Source organism: Pleurodeles waltl, chromosome 4_2 (assembly GCF_031143425.1).
Source record: "Pleurodeles waltl isolate 20211129_DDA chromosome 4_2, aPleWal1.hap1.20221129, whole genome shotgun sequence".
Taxonomy (NCBI): Eukaryota; Metazoa; Chordata; class Amphibia; order Caudata; family Salamandridae; genus Pleurodeles; species Pleurodeles waltl.
In genome coordinates this window covers 51,104,093-51,126,089 of record NC_090443.1, presented here as the reverse complement: position 1 = coordinate 51,126,089, position 21,997 = coordinate 51,104,093, and the positions used below count along the sequence as shown (strand labels likewise).

The 21,997-nt window shown below is 46.8% G+C and overlaps 1 protein-coding gene across 1 annotated transcript in view; it reads left to right on the top strand.

Moving 5' to 3' along the window:
- KCNH3 (potassium voltage-gated channel subfamily H member 3) overlaps nucleotides 1-21,997 on the top strand; it is a 379,713-nt gene that overhangs the window by 144,261 nt on the left and 213,455 nt on the right. The window lies entirely within an intron of this gene.

The following is a 21,997-nucleotide window of genomic DNA, read 5'->3' as shown; positions in this document are numbered from 1 at the left end:
ATCCAAACCACTCACCCCAATCCAAACCATTCACCCCAATCCACTCCAAGCCACCCCACTCCAAACCTCCCAAATTACCCCAATCTAATCTGCCCCACTCCGATTCACCCTAATCTAATCAAAAACAATCCACACCACTTCAAAACAATCTTCCCCACTCCAGTCCAAAACAATCTGCCCCACTTCAATACAAAACAATATGCACCACTCCAAACTAAAATAATATGCCCCACTCCAATCCGATACAATCTGCCCCACTCCAATCTAACCCAATCCAAAGCAATCTGCCCCACTGCAATCTGCTGCACTCCAATCCAAAACAATCTGCCACACTGCAATCCAAAACAATCTGCCCCACTCCAATACAAACAATCTGCCCCACTCCAATACAAACAATCTGCCCCACTCCAGTCCACTTCACTGAAATCTGCCACACTTCAATCCAAAACAAGCTGTCCCACTTCAATCCGACCCACTCCAATCTCCCCTTATCCAATCCAAAACAATCTGCCTTACTCCAACCCAACCCACTCCAGTCTGCCCTAATCCATACCAAAACAATCTGTTCCACTCCACTGCCCCACTCCAATTTGCCCCACTCCAATCCAAACAATACAGCCCACTCCAATCCAATCCATCTCACCCAATACAATTCACCCCACTCCATCTCAATTCACCTCATCCCAATCCACCCCACTACCATCCAATCACCCCTCACCCATCAAATCCACGACACACCAACCAAATTCACCCCACTCCAATCCACCCTAATACAATCTTCTCACTCCAATCCAAAACAATCTGGCCCACTCCAATCCGCTCCACTCCAATCTGCCCCATTCCAATCCAAAACAATTTGCCCCACTCCAATCTGCTCCAATCCAATACAATCTGCCCCACTCCAGGCTGCCCCACTTCAATCTAAAACAATCTGCCCCACTCCAGACTGCCCACTCCAATCCACTCCAATCTGCCCCACTCCAATCCAGAACAATCTGCTCCACTTTAATCTGCCCCACTTTAATCCAAAACAACCTGCATCACTCCAATCTCAAACAGCCCTTTGCAATCAATCCAAAACAATCTGCCCTACTTCAGTCCAATCCACTTCACCCCAATGCAATTCACCCCACTCCATCCAAATGCACCCCGCTCCAATCCATCACAATCCATGCCACTACAATCCTGTCCACCCCACACCAATCCAACACACCTAACCCCAGTCCTATCCACCCCACCCCAATCCACTCTAGTCCAGTCCAATTGACCCCACTCTGGTCCAATCCACTCCACTACAGTCCAATCCAGCCCACTCCAGTCTAACCCACCCTAACCCACTCCAATCCATCCCACTCCACTCCAATCCAAACCACCGCACTCCCACCCACCCCACTCCAATCCAACCCATCCGACTCCAATCCAACCTACCCCACTCCAATCCAAACCAATCCATTAGAATCAAGTCCACTGCTACCCAATCCACCTCACTCCAATCCAATCCACCCCACTCCAGCCCAACCCACCCCACTCAAGCCCATCCCATCCCACCCCACTCCAATCCATCCCACCCTACTCCGATCCAATGGTTTGCATTACACTCTTCTTGACAGCTTCGTAATTTGTCAAGGCACGTCTGGCATCATTTCCGTTCCTCGGTGTGGAGCAGGGATCAAACACTGAGTGATTCAATTTATTTAGTGCCTGTCTGCTGCTCCTGACGTGATCAAGGTACTATTTTGTTCTTTTTAACTTCTAGTGCCCTGCAAACACTAGTCTTGTTACTGGCAAAAATGTGCTATACAAACCATTTACCATTTACCATTTATTTAATTGTTATGAGCCTATCCGGCCTTAACAATAATCACACAATAAATATCAATCCATCACACTCGATAAAAATCACATTAAATAAAACATCTCAGTAAAAAGGGAAACTATGCTTGAATTTTTGATTTAACATGTACCGAAATGTGTCCGATTTACCATGCATTATCGTAAAACCTAATATATAGCCATAATTTACATAAAAACTTAACTTATTCTAGAAAAACATTATAAATCTAATATTTAAAATGTCTTATTCTGGGACGAATCATTTGGGACCTTGCAGTGCCTTCCAACCATTTAATAGAAGCCCGAGCCTAACCCAGTTTTACGCTACCCTGCACCAATTTCCCAAGCTAGATAGCTACGGGATAACATAGGCTGTTGTGCTTATGCCAACTATGGGTGCATTGATAGACGTAATTTCCATGCTTCCAAGATATAAGTTGAGACCTTTGTCACAATGTATTTCTCATCTGATCGCATACATAGCGCTTCTGCCTCCTTGCACTTCCTAACTCCGTAAGATCTGAAAAGTGGACGTAGATACAGTTTACGGAGTTTGAGCGTAAAGTGGCATAATAGAAGGAAGTGGGAAGGTGTTTCCGGGCCACCATGAAGGCATGGACAGCATTCTAATCTACCCAGAGGAGCGGATTGCCATCTGTTGACCACCGCCGTCACAGGTAGGGTGCCCATACGGAATTTGAAGTAGAGAGCCCTTTTTTCCTCCGGATAAATACTGTCTATGAATATTGCTGGTTTAAGCTCTTGGTTAAACAGAAAATACCGCTTGAATAAAGGGCTAAATGACTCGCACATAATCTCAGTCTTTCGCTCCCAATATGCCTTTTTTATGACAGCTAGACTAGGCCTTCCGATTTTTTCTGGATGGAGCCAAAAGTCGTCCTGGCCGATCGCAGCCAGGATAGTTGAGATATGTTTGAACCAGGGCAGTTTCCGGTGGTTTTGCAGCTTCATGATGTCCTTAAGTACGTCTCTATATGGTTTGAGAGCCTCTTTTGTCCAAATACGGATCCAGTATCTTACTGGAGCCAGAGCAATGTAGCCCTCAACCTTTCTCATCTGTAGATTGGTTCTTATTGCATTCATTGGTGTGGCATTGCCTAGACAAAGTAATCGGCGTAAAAATTTGTTCTCGGTTACTTGTATTGATGGAATCTTTCTGAATCCCCAGATCTCTGCGCTGTAAAGTGCTGCAGCTCTTGCTTTTGTTTTGTATGCGAGCAGTGCAGAACTCACGGAATGATTGCCTGTAACTTTTGCAAATCTGAGTACTGCTCCAGCTTGTTGGGCCAAGGAGATTCTACTTTTATAGATTTGTGGTTTCCATGTCTGTTTTTCGTCTAGTCTGCAGCCCAGGTAATCATAAGTGGCCACTCGGGCCAAAGGCTTATTATTTGCCCTAAAGGTCGATTGCAACGTCTGTTTTTGGTTGAGAATCATAAACTTTGTTTTCCCCTCATTGATTACCATGCTCCTTGAGGTACAAAATGATTCGAAACCCCTAAGTACTCCATGCATTGCTATCTCTGTTCTTGCCAGTAATACGGCATCATCAGCGAAGAGCAAGATAGGTATACTTTCATTGGCTAGTTCTGGCACATCCAGATTTAATTCCTTCAAAACTTGACTTACTTTATTTATCTAACAATTAAATAAGGTTGGAGCCAAAACGCAGCCTTGTTTTACACCTCGCTCGATTGGAATTTCAGCCGTATAATCATTTCTCGTAGTATATCTGACCCTGGCAGTGTTTCCTGTATGCAATAGAATTAGCAGTCTTAAGATTTTTCCCTGTATGCCCATGTCCGACAATAACTGCCATAGTGTTTGGCGATTTACGCTGTTGAAGGCTGTTTGGAGATCCACAAAGACCAGATATAATGGACAGTTTTTAAGGGTGGCGTATTTAGCGCAGATCATGTTTAGCTTAAAAAGTTGATCTGTTGTACTTTGGCCTCTCCTAAAACCAGCTTGGTGTGTTGATATTAAATCTCCGTCCTCTAGCCATTGGTCTAGACGCGACTGAATCAATTTGGCAAAAATCTTTCCAACACTATCAAGCAGTGAAATAGGTCTATAATTGCTCACCATGTCCCGAGGCCCTTTTTTGTGAATTGGAACGATTATTGATTACTTCCAAGAGGAAGGGATTACCTCGTGATGCCAAACGCTGTTGAATAGACGGGCTAGAGCAGGTAACCATAACGTTAGCTGGTTACGGTAAGCGTCTGAAGGGATACCATCTGGGCCTGCAGCCTTATGCGGCTTTTGGAGGAGGATAACTTGTTTAATCTCTTTTTCACTAAATTCCGATATTAACTCCATTGCACGTGGAATGACATGGACTACTTGCGTGTAATTTGTGCTGGAGAATTCGTTGGAGACTAGTACATTCTGGGTTTCGTTTACCAATCTAGCAAGCCGATTTGAAGATGCTGCGTAAGTCTTTTGAAGAGGAAATACTTTACTTAATCTTTGATTTCTGCCCGCCAGCCCTTGAGTGAGGATGTTTGGGTTATTGGTCATCCCTGGTGCCGTCTTGGCCACTTCCTGGTACAAGGCGGTAAAATGCTTTACCCAATGTTGAGGGTTGATATTCAGTTCTAGATTTTTCGGGGGACCTTCACATCCCCACCTGACTATCTCCCAGAACTTTTTGGAGTTCCCTGCCGATATTGCTTGCAGTAATGTTTTCCAAAGTTTATGTGGAAATATCTTCCTTTTGTATCTTAATAATTTTTTGTACTGTTGCCTACATCCATAAAAATGTTGCTCGTTGGAGTCATTCAAGTGCCGGTTCTTCAATGCTTGTGATAAAGTCTTTTTTTAGCTTTAAACACTCTTCATCGAACCAGCCCTCCATCATTTTAGGATTGATTTGAGGATGCTTGATCTTTTCCTTTTTTGTTTGCAATAGCAAATTATTAAAGTTATGCAGGAGGGGTAAAGCGTCATTAACTGATGGGTTTAAGAACGTGCTAAGTGATGACAACCAGGTTTGACTGGGTACGCTCATATAAGGTTCATCCTCATTTGACCTTAATATGTTTTTCCTATTTGGTCTCATAGTTATTGTTAGGCTATTTCCGTTGAATGGAGACTCCGCCTTCCCTGGGCTCGTGTCCGGATGGACTATCTCCATTAGCAGTGGGTCGTGATCACTCTCGATTCTGTCCCTTATTTCCATATCGATGACATAATGCCAGGCTTCGATGTTTATTGCCAAGTAGTCAATTATGCTTTGCCTTTTTCCAGTTCGAAAGGTAGATTTAAAAGTTTTATCTGAATTTGTTCTCCCATTTAATGTGCGGATTCCTCCTTCTATTAATGCTTCAAAGATTAATTCTCCTTTCTTGGAGTCATTACAACGTTGGATAAGAGGCGTTGGAATATTCCAAGCATAGTCTTCCTCTGCTACTTGTTTATCCCAGAGGATAGAATGAGGTTTAGTGTTAAAGTCACCACATATCAGTAAAAGGGTTTTACAAGGCTGGGGAGAGCAATTGTTCGTGTGACCTGGTGCTGGGTTCCTCCGATCCTTAGTTCTATTATTTAGGATATGTTCTTTAAGGAGCCGCACCCCTGGCATAACTTGAGCCCGGCTGATAGGAGGGAAATACACATTTACTATTTCGAGTGACCACTCCTCGTATTTGACTGCGAGCGTCTGGATTCCCTTGCTTAGTACAGTATGAGTTACTACGGAGTTTCTCAGTAATGAAGTTTTGATCCAAATAATTAGACCTCCCGAAGGTCTTCCTTTTTTTTGCTTAATAGCAGGTGAGTGGAAAGTGGAGAACCCATCTAGGTCAATAGCATGAATAGACCAAGTTTCTTGGAAGCAGCTGATGTCTTGTTTTTTAATGAATTCAACCCAGTCTTTATCTTCCATTTTGTTTTTTAAACCTGCTATGTTCCAGCTTAGAATTTTTAATATGGGACTGATTTTATTTTTTATGTTCAAACTGTCCATTTTTTGCTACGAGCTTCTAGATGATTGCTCTTTGCAATTCTGTAACTGTGGGGGATTGCCCCTACTGTTTCTAGGGGAATTGGCCAACAGGCAGAACCTCATATTACTCAAATTTATTCGTTCAGGGAGTTGTTGTTTGGAGCTGATTGCTCCCTGAAGTATCGAACCAAAATTGCCTTTTACCTCTTGCCTACCCATCATGTTTCGGTTTGAAGCTTTTTCAAGAAGTATTGTTGGATATGGTTCTTTTTGCGGAGTAGCAATGGATATTCCCCAGGTCTTCATCGTGTTGGAACATTTTAGGATCTGTTCTACTATCCAAGGTGAGGCCCAGACTGTTTCTGTTAATTCCCCGTTCTCTAATTCTTTTTTTGGTGTGAATCTTACTGAGAGGAGATCTTTAGTTGTTACATTCTGTAAGGCTGGCAGGGAGTTGACCAGAAGTAAGATGTTGGACCTGTTCAGGATGTCGTGACTTCCTCTTGAGGAGTACTCAGGCGTGAACATGATCGTGGCTTCAGGCTCTTTAGTTGTTTCAGAACGGATCTCAGTGTGCCCGCCACCTTCCTGCGACTGTCTTCCTTGAAGTTGGGTGTTCTCATATTGTCTGTCTTGAGTGGTAGCTGCCCGACTAGTCAATGTTCGATTTACCTGGCCTTGTTCCCTCCCCAATTGCAACTCTTTGTTCCTTTGTTCTTCGTAGGGTTGCCTTTTTGGAGGCCAATTGTCCCTTTTTCCTTTGGTTTCATTGGTTTCCAGGTCCAGAGCTGGGCGCGATGGTGCAGGCGAATCAGTGATCCACCCAGGCTGGTTGCTGAGATTATGATTTCCAAGGCTGACCTGAGAGCAATATTTTACCTTTGTCCGGGGTGCGGGAACTGGGGCTGTTATGTTGTCCACGCACATGGTTGTTCTTATACTTTGTTTGCTTCGTATATACTCTGGGGTCTCTGCCCTTCTACTTTCACCTTTGCTGTTATCTTGTTCTGCCCCCTCACTAATGGAATTCGGAGGCTGCTGGCATTTTCCGTAGTGGTCTTCTACTGTATTTGAATGATGTACCTGAACTAAATGTTCAGTTTTTATAGCTGGGAAGTGCTTATCGATACCGATACTTGATTTGGATGTTCCTGGGCTCCATTTGGGTTGTTCATTGACTAGAGGATCATTTACCTCGTTTGCCTCATTTATCCCATGATTTGTTCCAGGATCTTTTCCAGACCGCCTTCCTTTATCTAAGTCGTGCCCAGATGCTTGGTATCCCCTAGGGCCAATGGGTATACGGTTTATATGGGAATGGTGAGTGCAACTTTTATCGCACAATAATCCAGGATTTTTATTTATAAAGTTAAAAACTTTATCAGTAGGTTTCTCAAAACTCTCCAACTTAATGCTTTCGTCTCTATGCTGTTGTTGGGCGATCTCATCACCTGTGTTCCTGATTTCTCCTATTAGGCCTGTCTGTTGTAACATGTTTAAAGCCTTTCCTGCTGGTGCTTTTTTTTTTCCTCTAGCTTTCTTCCATGTGTTTTTCCATCTGCCTATTAGTTGAGGCCTTTTACCCGGGGTCCTTTTTTCTACTGTGTTTGGGACTTTGATTCCAAGTTCAGGACTTCCGTTGGTTCTCTCCGTCTTAGGTGTCTGATTTTTTGCAACTGGATAGTTCTCTCGTCCTGGGCCAGAGTGCCTTTCTCTATTTTCTCTGTCTGTTGACCTTTCAATTAATCTAGATTCTGTTTTTCCTAGCTCGTGATTGCACCCCTGTGTGCTTTTAAGGCTATGTTTGCAGTCTTCGATTATGTCTTTGATTACTTTCGGGACTTCCAATAATTTTTCCAGCAGTGGTCCACAGACTTGTCCGTCCAACTTGTCCATTTTGTCAGCCACTGCCTGATGCAACAGGTTTTCCCTAATTACGCCCTCTACTAGGGCCATCCTGTAATCTATAGACTGTATTGAGGTTGTAAGTTGTTTGGTCAGCTCAAGTTGATCATCAAATTTTTGAGACTGGGCCATGATCGTTGTTGCAATTGAGCCCAGTGTTGTACATATAACTTTCATGATGCTAAGAATTGGTTGGTCTAATGAGAGGTCATCTCTATTTCCACTTTGCTCGTTGGTTATCTGGGCTTCTGGATTCTTACCTTCCTCTCCTCTATGGCCTTTTATTATACTACCTTCCAGAAAGTTTAGATCTTCTGATGTTATGCTGTTTAGTTGAGGGTCTATATTGCCAATAACGGAGTTATCGAGCGAGGACAGCTCCAGACTGAAGGAACTACTGTTAAGTCTGCCCAGCGTTAAATTAGTTTTAGCAATTTGACTTCCACGGTGAAGCTGTGGCGCTGAGGGTTTATGGGTCTGTTTAGATGGTGAGTGATCTGTTTCCGGACCCATTATATTTTGGAGTGCTATAAATTCTGCCTGGGCACATCGTGGAGAGAATGTTAATGAGAAATTCCCGGAGTTTAATGGTCCCCTTTGGGGGTCAAGATAAAGTAATTTGTTGCTTTTTCTTTGCTCTCCGGAAAAGTTGCTCCACTTTGGGAAGTTATTTAACTCCACTTCACCATCCCCAAGGGGATTACTCATTGGGCAGGATAATTGCGGTAAACCAGCCGGTTGCTGCTGGAGTAGGCGAGTGTCCTGGAGCCTGGTCTCTGGTAGCTCCAGTTCACACCCCCCCACGTTGTAGCCACCCACTTCCCCCGGTGGCTATAATGGGAGGCCACTGGCTTTAGGACATTGCGTTTGCGGCTGTTCGAAGTTTAAGTTCACTTGGTTGTAATAGTTAGTAATGGTGTTTATTTTTGATCTAGTTTTCCTTACTCCCGTGGTTCCACCCGGGCCCGGGTGCGTCGGTGTATACTTTTGTCTCCTGCACAGAGGACTTACAAGGCCCCCCACAGTTTCTCCTGCAGTTTCTCCTGCGTTCAGTAAAGCACCCCCTATGTCATCGGAGTCAGTATGGGCTGGCAAACGAGACACTGTCACCACTTCTAGTATCCCACCTGACACTTCTCCTGGCTCGCAATCGCTTTTGTTGGCAGGAGACCCGAGTTGGACAACCTCTGCTGTGTCCTCACCTAGGTTTGCAAATCCCCCCTGGGATAGCTGGATGGTTCTGGGGTCCTGGTCCTGGTCCTGGTCCTGGTCTAACCCTAGACCCTGTAAACTTTTGAGCTCCTGCTCTGATCTTTGAAAATCCTCTAGGTGAATGAGCGCCTCATTGGCCTCCCTAGCCTTCTTTGTTTTTCCTCTTGTCCCAACCATCCTCCGTTCACCGTTCGCTCCCCTCCCCTTGGCTCCTTGGTTCCTTACTGGTTTCCTTCCTTCCTTACTCAGTCTTTGGGAGAGACCACCGACGACGCCGGCAGGTCCAAGTCCAAGGCCAAGGCCAAAGCTAAGGCTAGCTGCGGCTAGAGCTGTGGCTGGGGCTGGGTGAGGCTGGGTGAGGCGACGTGACACGGTTGAGCACCAACACCGGAGCTGGAACCGGAGCCGAGGGTAGAAACAGGAGAGGGGTTCAATGGCCAAGAAGGGTCCCGTATAACAGTGTATGAACAGGGACCCCCCCGCCTCCAGGAAGGCTGCTTACCCGGTCTCTCCCGATTACTCCCAATTACTCCTGGTCTGTCCCGGTCTCTCCCGGTCTGCTCACCCACTCAGCGTCTTTCAGGGGGAGCCCACAGGAGGTCCACAGGGGGGTGGCAAGACTCCTTCTGACTTCCGGCTTTCTGGCTCCTCTAGCGCCTAGCGCCTCAGGTCACGCCTGGTCACGCTGCGCTGTGCCGCGCAGAAACAACAACAGCAACACAGCGGTAGAAAGCAGCAGGGGGGTCGCCCACACCCCCTGCCGGAATGCCGGAATGCCAAGCTACAGCCGGGGTACACAAAATCCTCCTCCGACTCCAAAGCAGCCGTCGCAGCAGCAGTAGCGGCAACGTTGCACTCCGCGTTGAGCTCCGAGCGTGAGCCACCCGGCGAGCGTTCTCCTCGGACCCCCAAAGCCGCTGCCGCAGCAGCAGCAGTAGCGGCAGTAGCGGCAGTGTTACACTCCGCGCTGCACTCCGCGTGACGTGAGCCACCCGGCGCCTGCGTCAACGTCTGTTCCAACCACCACAGCAGCTTAGCAGAAAAGACTATACAAACAAACTTGAGAAGTTTTATTTTTTAAAGCTAACTTTCTTTTAATTTGCCATGTTGTCTTTTCTTACTTTCCACTCATGTTTTCTTCAGTTTTTGCTCCTGGGCGCTTTTTTCAAAAGATGACAACTTGTTCAAGCAACATTGTTTCCTTATTATGTATAATTTATGAAATGATGCTTTAACATATATTTCTGCAGTACACCCCAAACCACCCCTTCCAAAACACCCCATTACAATCAATCCCAATCCACACCACCTTACCCCACATGAAGCCACCCCACTCCAATCCAAAGTACTCACCCAAAACCAAAGCACAATCTGCACCACTCCAAAACACTCTGCCCCATGCCAATACAAAACAAAATACACCACTCCAATGCAAAAGAAACGCCCCACTCCAATCCAAAACAGTATGCCCAATCCAATCCAAAACAATCTGCTCCACTCCAATCTACCCCTATCCAAAGCAATCTGCCACACTGGAATCTGTTGCACTCCACTTCAAAACAATCCACCCCACTGCAGTCCAAAACAATCTGCCCCACTCCAATACAAAACAATCTGCCCACTCCAGTCCATCTCACTCCAGTCTGTCCCACTTTAATTCAAAACAATCTGCCCCACTCCACTCCTCCCCACTCCCATCTGACCCACTTCAATCTATAACAATCTGTCCTACTCATATCCGCCCCACTCCAATCTGCCCTACTCCAATCCAAAACAATCTGCCCCACTCCAATATGGCCCACTCGAGTCTGCCCCATTCCAAATGCAAAACAATCTGTCCCACTCCAATCTTCCCCACTCCAATCCAAAACAATACACCCCACTCCAATTCATTTCACCTCACTTCACCCAATACAATCCACCCCACCTCAATCCACCCCACTCCCATCTAATCCATCCATCTCCCATCCAAACCACCACACACCAACCCACTTCACCCCACTCTAATTCACTCTAATATAACCTGCCCCACTCCAATCCAAAACAATCCACCCCACCCCAATCCCAAACAATCTGCCATACTCCAATCTGCTCCACTCCAATCTGCCCCATTCCAATCCAAAACAATCTGTTCTACTCCAATCTGCTCCAATCCAATATGCCCCACTCCAGTCTAAAACAATATGCCCCACTCCAATCCAAAACAATCTGCCCAACTCAATCTACCCCACTCCAATCAAGAATAATCTGCCCCAATCCAATCTGCACTACTTCAATCCAAAACAACCTGCACCACTCCAATTCATTTCAGTCTGCCCACTCTAGTCTGCTCCACGTGAATCCAAAACAACTTGCCCACTCCAATTCCAAACAGCCCACTGCAATCCAAAACAATCTGCTCCACTCCAGTCCAATCCACTTCACCCCACTCCACCCCACCCAACTCCAATCCAACCTACCCCACTCCAATCCAAACCAATCCATTCCAATCAAGTCCACTGCTACCCAATCCACCTCACTCCAATCCAATCCACCCCACTCCAGTCCAACCCACCCAACTCCAGTCCATCCCATCCCGCTCCCATCCATCCCACTCTACTCCGATCCAATGGTTTGCATTGCACTCTTCTTGACAGCTTTGTAATTCATCAAGACACTTCTGGCATCATTTCCGTTCCTCGGTGTGGAGCAGGGATCAAGCACTGATTGATTCAACTTATTTAGTGCCTGTCTGCTGCTCCTGACGTGATCAAGGACTATTTTGTTCTTTTTAACTTTTAGTGCCCTGAAAACACTAGTCTTGTTACTGGCAAAAACCTGCTATACAAACAAACTTGAGAAGTTTTATTTTTAAAAGGTAACTTTCTTTTATTTTGCCATGTCGTCTTTTCTTACTTTCCACTCATGTTTTCTTCAGTTTTTTTATCCTGGGCGCTTTTTTCAAAAGATGACAACTTGTTCAAGCGACATTGTTTCCTTATTATGTATAATTTATTAAATGATGCTTTAACACATATTTTTGCAGCACATCCCAAAGCACTCCCTCCAACACGCCCCATTAGAATCAACCCCAATCCACACCACTTTACCCCACACCAAGCCACCCCACTCCAATCCAAAACACTCACCCAAATCCAAAGCACTCACCGCAACCCAAACCACTCACCCCAAACCACTCCAACCCACCCCACTCCAATCCTCCCAAACAAACCCAATCTAATGTGCCCCACTCCAATTCACCCACTCTAATCAAAAACAATCTGCACCACTCAAAAACAATCTGCCCCATCCCAATACAAAACAATATGCACCTCTCCAATGCAAAACAAACTCCCCACACCAATCCAAAACAATATGCCCACTCCAATCTGCCCCAATCCAAAACAATCTGCCCCACTCAAATCTACCCGAATCCAAAGCAATCTGCCCCACTGGAATCTGTTGCACTCCAATCCAAAACAATCCACCTCACTGCAATCCAAATCAATCTGCCCCACTACAATACAAAACAATCTGCCCCACTCCAGTCCACCTCACTCCAGTCTGTCCCACTTTAATCCAAAACAATCTGCCCCACTCCAGTCCTCCTCACTCCCATCTGACCCACTTCAATCTAAAACAATCTGTCCTACTCATATCCGTCCCACTCCAATCTGCCCCATTCCAATCCAAAACAATCTACCCCACTCCAATCTGGCCTACTTCAGTCTGCCGCATTCTGAATACTCCAATCCAAAACAATATGCCCCACTCCAATTCAGTCCACTTCACTTCACCCAATACAATCCACTGCACCTCAATCCACCCCACTCCCATCCAATCCACCCCTCTCCCATCCAATCCACCACACCAACCCACTTCACCACACTCCAATTCACTCTAATACAACCTGCCCCACTCCAATCCAAAACAATCCCCCAACTCCAATCCCAAACAATCTGCCATACTCCAATCTGCTCCACTCCAATCTGCCCCATTCCAATCCAAAACAATCTGCTCCACTCTAATCTGCTCCAATCCAGTATGCCTCACTCCAGTCTGCCCAACTCCAATCTAAAACAATATGCCCCACTCCAATCCAAAACAATCTGCCCCACTCCAATCGAGAACAATCTGCCCCAATCCAATCTGCACCACTTCAATCCAAAACAACCTGCGCCACTCCAATCCATTTCAGTCTGTCCACTCTAGTCTGCTCCACTTTAATTCAAAACAATTTGCCCCACTCCAATTTCAAACAGCCCACTGCAATCCAAAACAATCTGCCCCATTCCAGTCCAATCCACTTCACCCCAATCCAATCCACCCCACTCCATCCCAATTCACCCGGCACCAATCCACCATAATACTGTCCACCCCACACAAATCCAATACACCTCACCCCAGTCCGAAACACCCACCCACCCCAATCCAGTCCAGTCCAGTCCAGTCCAATCCACCCCACTCCTGTCCAATCCACGCTTGTCCAGTCCACCCCATTCCAGTCCAAACTACCCACTCCAGTCTAACCCACCCCAACCTACTCCAATTCAACCCACCCCACCCCACTCTGATCCAACTCATCCCACTCTAATACAACACATCCTATCCCACTCCAATCCAACCCACACCACTCCAATCCAAACCAATCCAATCCACTCAAGTCCACTGCTACCCAATTCACCTCACTCCAATCCAATCCATCCCACCCTCACCCCACTCCAGTCCATCCCACCCCACTCCATTCCACCCCCCCTTACTCCAATCCATCCCACCCCTATCAATCCCACCCCCTCCACTCTAATCCATCCCACCCCGGTCCAGTCCATCCCACCCTAGTCCAATCCAACCCATCCCACTCCAATCCACTCCAATAAAGTCCACCGCTACCCAATCCACCTCACCCCAATCCGTTACACCCCAATACACCAGTCCACAATAATCCACCCTGCTCCAGTCCAATCCATTCCACTCCAAATCACCTCAGTCTACCCCACCTCAATCAAGTACAGCCATCTCCAATAAATTCACCCCACACCAATCCAATCCACTCAACTCCACCCCCAATCCAATCCACACTCAATACAATTCACCCCACCAAATCATAATCCACCCCACTCAATCCAGTTCAACTGACTCAATCCAATCCACCTCACTTTAATCCACTCAACTCCACCAAACCTCAAAGCAATCCAATCCACCCCACTCCAGTCCAATTCATCTCCACCAATCCAATCAAATCCACCTCACCTCAGTGCAATCCACCCTAATCAAACCCAACTCACCCCAATCCAACCCACCCCAATTGAATCCACCCCCTCCAGTTCACTCCACCCCAATTCCCTCACCCCATTTAAATCCACTCCACTCCACTCCACCTAATCCACCCTAATACAATCCACTCCAATCCAACACACTACAATCCACCCCACCCCAGTTCAGTCCACCCCCAGTCCAATCCAGTCCATCCACCCCACCACACTTCACCCTAATCCACCTTAATGCAATCCATCCCACTCCAATCAACCCCAATCCAATACAACACACCCCACCCCAGTCTTATCCACCCCAATCCTTCCCACTGTACTCCACCAAACCCAATCCAATCCACCCCACTGTATTTCAATCCACCCCATCCAACTCCAATCCACACTCACTACAATTCATCATACTCTACTCCAATCCACCCACCCCATCCCAGTTCAGTCCACCCCAGCCCACTCCAATCCATCCAGCTTGCCCCGATCCAACCCACCCAACCTGATCCACCCACACCACCCCAATCCACCCCACTCTAATCCAAACCACCTCACCCCATTTCAATCCACTCCACCTCACCAAATCCAGTCCACTTCTATCCAACCCACTCCATGCCAATACATCACATTCGACCCCATCCCAGTTCAGTCCACCTGACTCCAGTCCAACCCAACTCAATGCAATTCACCCCATCCCAGTTCAGTCCACCTCAATCCAACACATTCACCCCACTCCAATCCAACCCACCTCAATGCAATCCACCCCGCTCCAATCCAATCCAACACACCCCACCCCAATCTAATCCACCCCACCCCAATCCAATCCATCCCTATCCCACCACACCCGATTCCAATCCACCCCACCACATTTTAATCCACCCCATCCCACTCCAATCCACATTTTCTCCAATCCACCACACTGTACTACAATTCACCCACTCTACTCCAATCCACCCCACCTCATTCCAGTTCAGTCCACCCCACCCCATCCACCCTGCCCCAATCCAATCCACTCAACCCCACTCCACTGTAATCCAATCCACCCCACCCCACCCACTCCAGTCCTATCTAATCCACCTCACTCCAATCCACCCCACCCCTATCACTCCAATCCAAACCACGTTCCCCAAGCCAATATAATCCATCCCACCCCATTTCAATCCACCCCACCCCATTTCAATCCACCCAGTTCTAGTCCAATCCAATCCACCCCACTATCTCAATCCACTCCAGCTCACTACCTTAATCCACTCCAACCCTCTCCGCCCTATTCCACCCCACTCTATGACACTCTCTTCCACTGAGCCACTGAACTTTACTCCCCTCTACTCAACGCTATTACACTCTCCTTCTACACCACTCTACGACATTCCAACAAATCCACTCTTCAACACTCTTCTCCCCACTCCACTTTGATCCTCCACCTGACTAACTTTTAGCCATGCTGAACAGCAGCCATACTGGGGTACAGCATGGCAAAACACACTGCCAAAGCGAATAGCTTTTGTATAGGTGAGACCTATTGGTTTTGCCAATGCTTGTTTGTGCTTCCACACAGGCAGGCATGGTGTGCATGGTCCAGCATTCGCCCGTGACTCCCGTCACTGCCATGTGTTACAGGCGGGGGTATGGAGTCCGCGCAGGCCTTTTTGTTGGTGGCCTTCTTTTGCGCTTCCTTCTGCCTTCTGCAGCAGGACTTAGCGGACATTACAGCAGGTGCCGGCAGGTATGTTTTTATGGTGATATTCGGCTCTGTGTGTGCGGTCCTTCTGTGTGCCAGGGCGGAGATCAGCGGTCCACATCTCCAGCTGGCTTTAGGGGTCATGTCCTGGTTATCAGAAGTACACTGCCTCACCGGCAAGCTTGGGCTGCTTCTCCAGCAGCGTGTGTCTCCTATAGCCGCAGGCTACGTTATTTTTTGGGCAGTTTTTGTAGCGGGTCTGTTTTTTTCTGGCTTTCATATTCCTGGATTTATATCAATTGGTCAGTTCTGGCTGGGCTCTTGTGTACAGTTGCTCATTTTCAGATGGGTTTTCATCCAAATGGGTTTTTCTCTCCCTATCTGAAGCTGCTTTCTGTGTATGTCTGGGCATTCCTGTGTGTACACTAAGGAGAAGCATGGTACAAAGTGAAGGAGGTGCTATTTGCCGGATTCTGAGGAGGGGAGTGATTTGCAGTTGGATGGACCTACAGGTGGTCCTGGCGTGGGTGGTCCTGCTGGTGTGGTTGGGGCTTTGGTGTCCCTCACAGCAGTGGACGTTCAGGCCATGGTTGATGCTGCAGTTTCTAAAGCCTTGGCCTCCAAAACCAAGGGTAGGTGGTCTGCGGCCTTGCTGCAAGGTGATGTGTACACTACTGATCCAGATCTTTCAGAACCTTAGCGACCTGTGGTGCTTGGCGGGGAATTCATATCCAGGGACAAACTGGCAGATATCCTGGCCCACGTAAGGATCAGTCTCAGCATGGCGCTGCACCCGGAAGAGGGGGCGGCTAAGGAGCTGTTTCTATAATTCTCCAAGCATGCAGCGCTGGCTTTGCATATGCAGATCAAGGAGGCAATATTCTGGTCTTGGGCAGAGCCTGAGCGTTGCCAAGATTGGTGTTTCCTCCAAAAGTAGTGTGCCTTGAAGGATGGGGCTCGTCTGCTGCCACAGGCCACCAACGTTGATTCCATCCTGGCCTCTCTTATTGGTCATTCTTCTTTGCATCCAGGTGACTGTTTGCTTTCAGATGTGGTGGATCGCAAAGAGGATGGTGGACTTAAAAAGGCTTTTTCAGTGTCTATCCTGGGGCTTTGAGACGCTTCCTATGGTGCCTTGATGGCCCAGTCCTTGGTTGATTTTGAAGCCTTGGCCGTCGCCATGCTAGAGGGTACCAGTGTCTCTCAGGTCCTGGTGCACAGGGAGCAACAGGCCACGTTTCTGGCGGACACAGCCACTCTTGGATTTAAAGCATGTCAATGGATGAGTGGCATCAATTTCATTCAAGATGTTGTCTCTCCAACAACTCATTCCATTGGTGTGTGCGTGGATTTACTTAGCTACCATCTAGCTGCAGGATGTATATCTACATGTGCCTGTGGATGTCAGTCATCAGCAGTTTCTGAGGTTCGCTATGAGAAGTAGCAGTATCAGTGCAGGATTTTGCCATTCGGTCTGACGTCCGCCCTTCGTATATTCATCAAGGTGTTGGCCACTCTGATGGTGATCCTTCATCTACGGGGGATTACTGTGTTTCCGTATCTCAATGACTGTCTGGTCAAATGTGCTTCTTCCCCCTGGCATCTTCACATGATCAGCAGACTTTGGATCTTCTGTCAGCGCATGGGTTTTTGGTGAATGAAAGGAAATCCCAACTGAGTCGGTCTCAAGATGGCATCCTCATTTGAGCCAGGTTCTGAAAGGATCTAGCTATTGAGTCATTGCTGAATGCTAGGTTCCTGAGGATTCAATCTCATCTCCCAGATCTTCTGGCAGCACCTGTTCAAGCTGCCTCCCTTTGGATGAGTGTTCAAGGTGACCTGGGTGACAGTGTTTTGGTTCCTGGGCTCGGTGGCATCTCAATATCCTCATGAGGTTCCTTCTGAGTAAGTGGGTGCCCAACGTCCTGTGATCTGGGAGTAGCTGGGGTGGTGGCTTCTACCATCCATTGTCTTGAAGGGGGTGTCCTTGTTGTCCCCAGAGCCGGTCATTGTCACAACAGATGCCAGCGAGAGTGACTGAGGGGCTTGGTTGGGGATCTCAGGGTTCAGTGTCTGTGGCAGGTGAACCCGAGTTTCCCGTCGTTCAACTGGAGGGATTTGGAGGCAATTTGGCTGCCTCTCCTTGATTTTTCTCCGCTCCTGAAGGACAGGATGATCATTGTGTCGATTTTGTCAATCGACAAGGGGAGATGAGGGCTTGATCACTGTCTGCGATTGTGGGCAGATTGTTTCTTTGGGCTCATTCGATTGTGGGGTCTTTCAGGGCCGTGTTTCTTCAGGTTGTACTGAATTGTCAGGCTGATCACTTGAGCAGGGAGATTCTGTCCTCTCAGGACTTTTGTCTTTCTCCCAAGATCTCTGACAGAGTGTGTCAGTTGTGGGGTCACCCCAGGGTGGATCTGTTTTCAGACTTGTACAATGCACTTCGTCCCCAGTTTTTTTCCCATGTCCGTGGCAGAGGGGTCAGTTGTTTGCTTTTCCTCCACTCCCTTTGATCCTGAGGTTTCAGGTTCAGGTTCATAGTGATCAGGCTCAGGGGGTTCTGGTGGCTCAGGCATGGCCCACATCTGTTTGGTATCCTCTGTTGATGGAGAGGAGCATGGGACAGGAGTTGGGGTTTCCGGTGGTTCCATCTCCCCTGAGATATCTGTGTCTTCAAGTGCAGTCCCTGGCCAGGCTCAAGTCAACAGCTTGGTGGTTGTATTGGGGAGCGGGGAAAGGGCCTGATGCTCCTGGGTCTTTCTGCCTCTGTGTCTTTTCTTTGCAAGTGTCCAGGCGCTTGTGTACAAGATATTCTTATGCTAGGCACTGAAAGATGTTTCAGGCCTGGTGTGCTCATCGCAGGGGCTTCATTGTTCGGTTCCTCTGGCTCAGATGGTGGAATTTCTTCAAGATGGGTTTCAAGTGGGTCTGAGTTCGTCCACTCTGAAGATGCAATGAGCAGTGACTAAAGCTTTTTGGTTTCGTTGGCGGGGCCAGGTGGACAATCAGAGTCTGGTTTCTCAGCTCTTTAAGGGCTCTTTGAATCTGCAACCTGTCCCCCCAGGTGGTTTGTCCGTCTTGGGATTTGGAGCTGTTGGTGCGGGCTCTCCAGTATCCTCCTATTGAGCTTCTATTCTCTGTGAGTTTGAACCTCTTGACCTTGAAGGTGTTCTTTCTGGTGGTGTTCACTGTCGGCTCGCCGACTGGGGGAAATGGGCTTGTTGTCCTGTCTGTCTCCATTCTTGCAAGTGTTTGAGTATTAACTTGTTCTTCTGTTGGGTCCTGGCGTTGTGCCAAAGGTGAACTCTTTATTTCACTGGCTTCAGGAGGCGATCCTTCCAGTCTTTTGTCTGGATCCTCAGTCCCTGGAAACTGTGGTGTTTCATTCTCTGGATGTGCGCCGGGCGGTTCAGATTTACCTGGAACAGATGAGGGACTTTCGGGTCTCGTCTACATTTTTTGTTAACATTGGTCCTACTCTTAAGGAGGGTAAACCTTCCACTCGGACTTTGAGCAGGTGGATCAAGTCTGTCATTTTTATGGCATTTAAGCAGTTTGATCTGTCCTCTCCTCTGAGGATCCAGGGGAGATATACTAGGGGCATGGTGGCTTTCATTGCTGAGGTGCAGGGTACTTCTTTGTATATGAGGTTATGTATAATAGTTCTAGGATGCTCTCTGGTTCAATGCAAATATTTGCAGAAGCTGGAAAGCAAAATTGATGATTCCTTGTTTTTAAAATGAAATGTTCACAAACAAATGTGACTTGGAAGAAATGTTTTACCAAATTACTGTGAAATTTTAGGCACTATTTCTTTGAAGCTTCATTTATTAAAATGTGTTGATACTGGCTAGTATTTCAAAAACATATTCATAATGAAAGATCAGTGTAACCAGTTTCAACAAGATTATGGGAAAAATGAAAATGAACAACCATTGGCAAAGCCAAGAGGTCTGACATTGGTGGTCAGCCTTTTGTTTTTTGTCAATGTGTGTCTTGTTTTGACTTGGTTTTTCTAAAATTTTACTGTTGTGGAAGCCGCCGGGCCCTCACCATTATAACAAAAAGCAAAAATGTTTTATTGGTCTCAAAAAGCATACACTGCGACAGTAGTTCCAGGCACTGAACAAAACTTTGTGTGCTGATATTCTCCTTGTGAAAGAGCAGAATGATATCACAGTGAAGCCAGCTGCCAGATAAAGAGCTACAGTTTTAATAAAAACAAAAAAACTTGGTTAGCACCTGACCTAGTTAGATGCCCAATTCTTAAAGAAATTCAAATGTATCCAAAGTATATGCTCTTGCATTAGTGCAGATTTATGGCTTTCCTGAATTTCCAAGAATTAGCAGAAGACGGCCAGGAAGGCATACTCCTAGAAAATACTTGTTAACTCCATTTTAGCACACGCAAATGTGCATGTGTAGATTTGCCAATGCGAAAATCTTCTTGAGCTTTTACAGGTTTACTTTACCTTCAACTACTTTTTTTTCCAACCCTGGAAGAAGTATTACGTCTGCTCTTGGCAAGGAGTACATTCCCAATATTTATCAGCACAGGAAAAGATTAGAGAAGAGCTGGTGAAAACCCCTAAAACATGCAAGATAGTAGGTTTGCACAGACTCGAATGGGCATTCCGACTCTGGAACTATTACTTACCACTACCTCCAGTCCCAGTATGCAGATCTGCAGAAAGGTGGGAAAATGAGGGAATTGGTGGAATTAAAACCTTACTACAGTATGAGCCCTGACATAATAAGAGAGGCTATTATCAGAGCTCTTATATAATGAGATTGTGCCATAATCTGTCGCCGCACTACGTGGCATCGTCAAAGGAACAAGTGGATTTTGTTACTGGACAAGTCGATTTAGGAAGCAACTTGTCCCATGGGCAAGTACATATTTTATTAAAATCCACACCCATTCCAGGGCATGTCCAGAACATGCAGAGCATGTCAGCATCCACCTGTCCGCAATAAATAATGAGGCTTGATGACTCACTTCCTGCAGACAGGCATTTGGATAGTTCCATCTGTTATACATTTTCTTTCTAAGCCGTTGTGTGGAAAAAAAGGGAACATGATACTTTCTCTAGAAATGCCCATGCAATGGAGCTATGTGCAGTGCCCTGCTATGATCTAAATTGGGGCCACAGCCATGACACTATCATAGTGGCAATGAGATTAGAAAAAAGAGCACCTGGGAAGACTTTTTTTACCGCCGCAGTTGCGTCATTTTTTGACGCAAAAGAGGCGCAAACTTCCAAAATACAAGTGCCGTTTTTGCGTCAAAAAGCGGCGCAAATGCGGCGCTAAAAAGTATAAATATGGGCCTAAGCATTTTGGCCCGTATTTATACTTTTTTAGCGCCGCATTTGCGTCGTTTTTTGACGCAAAAACGGCGCAAACTTCCAAAATACCATTGTATTTTGTAGATTTGCGCCGTTTTGCGTTAAAAAGCGGCGCAAATGCGGCGCTAAAAAAAGTATAAATACGGGCCTTTATGTATTTGACGTAAGGTCATTGGAGGCCGAATGAGTTTTCTGTCATGTAAAACTTTACAGGGGATCCAGGAAGATTTGCTTAATTGCACCCCAACACTGATGTAAACGACATACAATGAATGTGCACTTGTTTATCAGTCCAATAATCTTCGGCCACTGGAAGCGAATGCTTGAGCACGATGGGAACATATTTTAAAAAGTGCAGAATTACAACCAACTGTCTTATTAATAACCCATAAAATAAAATGGAAACATCTGAAATGGAATTCTCCACAGAAGCCTGGGTTTCACAGAGAGGAGGGGGCGTCTCCAAGCTCAGGCGCTGTTGCTGGGTTCTCCGGTTCAACACTGCCGACATATGTGCCTTCTCGCAGCGATCTGAAATGTACTAATTTGTGTATTAGTAAATTGTGGGATGTTGCCGTGGAAACGGCGTGTGTGCTCTTGTGGGCGGTGAGTGGGGGGCAGGCGGCCTCCCCAGCAATGGAAAACATTAATAGCGGGAAGAAGCTGTCGCACACCCACATGGAGAGCTCCGGTACCAACCAGTCATTAGCACCAATTACATGTCAGTGCGCCCGACCTACACCACCCCCTCGTTCAATCTCCTTGTAAGCTTTCTGCTGCCCCTTCCCTTTTCTTCCCTCTCCATCGC